Source organism: Quercus suber, unplaced genomic scaffold, assembly GCF_002906115.3.
Source record: "Quercus suber isolate HL8 unplaced genomic scaffold, Cork oak 2.0 scaffold_172, whole genome shotgun sequence".
Lineage (NCBI taxonomy): Eukaryota > Viridiplantae > Streptophyta > Magnoliopsida > Fagales > Fagaceae > Quercus > Quercus suber.
Window position 1 is genome coordinate 478,147 of NW_027069632.1, and position 3,582 is coordinate 481,728.

At 31.9% G+C, this 3,582-nt stretch overlaps 1 long non-coding RNA gene across 1 annotated transcript; it reads left to right on the top strand.

Moving 5' to 3' along the window:
• The first annotated feature begins 670 nt into the window (after positions 1 to 670).
• On the top strand, positions 671 to 3,356 carry LOC136069466 (uncharacterized). Its single transcript, XR_010630684.1, has 3 exons — positions 671 to 808; positions 2,371 to 2,465; positions 2,985 to 3,356. It is a non-coding gene; the product is annotated as an uncharacterized LOC136069466 (long non-coding RNA).
• Positions 3,357 to 3,582: the final 226 nt, after the last annotated feature.

Here is a 3,582-nt window from a genome sequence, read left to right on the forward strand (position 1 = left end):
ATTCACTGAATCTATATATTACTAAAAGCTGAAGCGTAGCATTTAATGTTGCTACGCTTAGGTTAAGCCACATCAGCTGCCATGTCATTATCATTTTTTTTTCCTGATTTTGTCCTACAATTTAAAAATGGTTTTTCTAAATTTAAAAATCCTAATAAAAAGAAAATAATTCCCAACTCTATCTCTTTCATAATTATAATTTTAGATGGCAACCCTTTGTGTTCCACGGTTACAATTTCAAACAAAAAACCTTTGTGTTCCATGGTTACAATCTCAAACGACAACCCTTCAGCTTCCTAACGCTAGACTTTGACTTTCTGACTCTTCATCTCTTCCTCTCCTCACACTATATTAATACTAAAAATCTATATCTATCCATATATAATATAAAACACCACTCCTTATTGCACCAGCAACGTTTACATTTAAAACACCTGAAGACAAGTGACTTTTCGTTAGTGGTTTAAACGTTTTGATACTCTTAGTAACTTTGGTGTTTAGTAGCCTATGTTAATTTAAGGAGACAATGTTCTAATTCATTAGAACGTTTTGAATGTTGGGTAGTAATTACAAACATGTTTCATATTCCTAACCATAAAGAAAACTATATATATATATATATTAAAAAAAAAACTAATAGTTTAGTAGTTTACGTATATCTTTTTCTCTCTATACATTCCTCTCTTCGTTTCTCTTTCTCACTCTCTTCTGAAAGCCTTCTTCTCTCTAGGCTGCCTCACGATGCCTCTTCAAGAACAAACCATCCTGGATCAATGGGAAAGTCCCTCTCCAGTTTTCGCACATCCAAGTGAGTGTTGCCTTAAAACTTCCCAATTCAATTTCTGACAGTGGTTTTTGCTGTTATATTATTGCAATTTTAATGTGGATTCCTTCCCTTTGTAAATTTGGATTTTTCTTTTTAAGGTTTCTGCGTAGGCACTGATTTGTGAGCCTTTGATTTATAGATAAATTCAAAATTCGAAAGGAAGTTTTAGATAATAATTTTTATTGGGTTCCATTAGGGATTTCAAGTGTATTTGAAAGTTTAGGGAAAACTAAGAAATAGGTATGATTTTTTTATGATTCATTTATGGTGGTTTTGTGCATTGACATTAGAGTTTGTGAATTTCTCTGCAAATTTAAAAATTTTCATTGAGAATGAATTTGGGTTTAATTTAGAGGTGGCTTAGTGTTCTTGAGCGTAAATTTGGAAATGAACTATGGGTGTGTGAATGTAAGGTCACACCTTGAAGATTTTTACTGATTTGCTTGAGTATTGGTTATGGGATTGACATTGAACTTGGACTTGATCTTAGCCATTTGGTATATAATTTTGAAAGAAAATTTCAAGCTTTCTGAATTAGAGGGGTTGATGTAGTACAAAGATGCAGAGACAGTAGAGTGTGCAACTGAATGGGCTATCTTTTTTTTTTTTTTTTTTTTTAAAAAAATGGGCTATCTTAATTGAGTCCCTTACTCCCTGTAGAAATATACTCCTAGGGTTGGCCACAGCCTTCACTTGCAATGTTGAGGCTGAATTATTGCTTCCCTCTATTATAGCATCTCTAGATTAACCAAGTTCTATTTCTTGGTTATATCTGCTAGGTGTTCGACAAAAGGCTTCTAAAAGCAATTGGTTTTACTTGACATTATTGCACTTATGTTAGTTTACAAGCCTATACAGGTGTTGAGATTATAGTATAGATGAACTGTCATAAACTAGATGATGACCCACTAAGTTCTGTATTTATGTTTATTTACTTTCATTTATCACAATAATCATAAATATCTTAGACATTGTACCTGAGGTGTGCATTTTTGCATTATGCAGATTGGGGATATGTTTTCTTGGTTTTGAATACTAGAAATATAATTGTTTGGACTATCTAATGTGTTCATTCCCACGCCTTTTGATTTATGTTTGGATTGTGAATTCTTGGTTCTATGCTACATTCTAATTTTAGAAATTTTTTTGAAATTAATAATTTATAAGATTTTTTTTTTCAAATTTGTGGGTTATTGGTTTATAAATAGATATAAATCATGTCAAATTTCAAAACTCATGTACAAATTAGTCCTCAAATCTCAGTTGGTTACATCCTAAATGTAATTTCTCATTATTCAAGTTGGCTTGGGCTGCCTATATATATTTGGATTTAGAAAAATGCAAGGGTGTTTAGTGGCAAAGTATTATTAGAGGAGGTTATGATGTATCTGTTCAATTGTAAAGTGTTTAGTTTGTCATGGGTGTAATTTTTGGGTGGATTCAAGTTGTAGTAATTTTAATACTATTTTATCAAAAAGTTGTTCTCTTTCCAAGTTTTTGTTTTCTTTGTATGTTAAATCATGTTTTTCTCCTTATGATGTTAGGCATAAAGAAAATGGCAAGTTAAATTCTTCTGCAAGTCTCTAATATGCCAATAGATCTTCACATCGCTATGCTTTTTGTTGCCGACTTCACAAAGGTAACAAAGCTGTTTGGAAGTAATCTTTAAGTTATGATATGATGACTGGAATCCTATTTTACATTCAAAGATGTTTTTCTGCAACTCTTCACACACATCATTTGATCAACTTGAACTAAAACTCTTGCTTGCTTAGTGTTGATTTCATTGACTACAACCATAAAATAAAGGACAACATGGTCCAGCCGAGAAGGTTGCCGTTGTAGCTCTTTCTAAATAAATAAATAAAAACACATTTTCTCTTTTAATTACCACCCCCCCCCACACACACACACAAAATCTGAAAAATCTGTGATAAGAGAAGTTAGACAATATATGTGATTGATGATAGTATTAACAACTATGTATGATATATGGTACCTCCAATGCATAACGGATGAATATTAAAACTTCATTTTCATGGGAGTATTGGTACATTTGCAATTCAGTATTGTTGCTGATAGTCCAATATCACTTTTCTTCTAATGCATGCATAAGTTTAGTTTCCATATATAATATATTTTAGATTGTGTTTGGCAGGGAATGATGAAAAATTAGCTGTTTGCAAGGATCTTGGAGCTAATGTTTGCATCAATTACAAGAAGGAGGATTTTGTTAAAAGGGTGAAGGAAGAAACTGGTGGAAAAGTTATTTTCTCTAATATTAAAACCTCACTTTTCTTCAACTACGGATTAGTGAAACTAAAGAATATGATTATTATTTTGTTAAGTGAACATTTTCATAGGGAGGTCTTTGTTATTGTTTGTTATTGTCAAGGAATTTAATAAGTTATTTCCTTTTTCAAGGCATATAAGCTTCACTTTTGGGAGTATCTAGGGTACCATGGAAAAGAAAGAACACTGCTAAGGGCCTGAAAACTACTTTTTGTTGCTCTTTGGGGCCATGTTTAACTTTTCCTTGAGGTGAAAAATGAGACTACGTCATAAAAAATTACAATCCCTCTGCAGAATGTACAGCAATAAAGAGATACGACCGTATATAGTAATGAAGATTTCCATCCATGAGAAGTGGAAGCATACAAGCACAAACAAATTATTTTTGTATTTATTTGTATGTGAGTTTTTGTTGTTATATTATTGCAATTTTAATGTGGAAATTGTTATATGAACCTACGAAA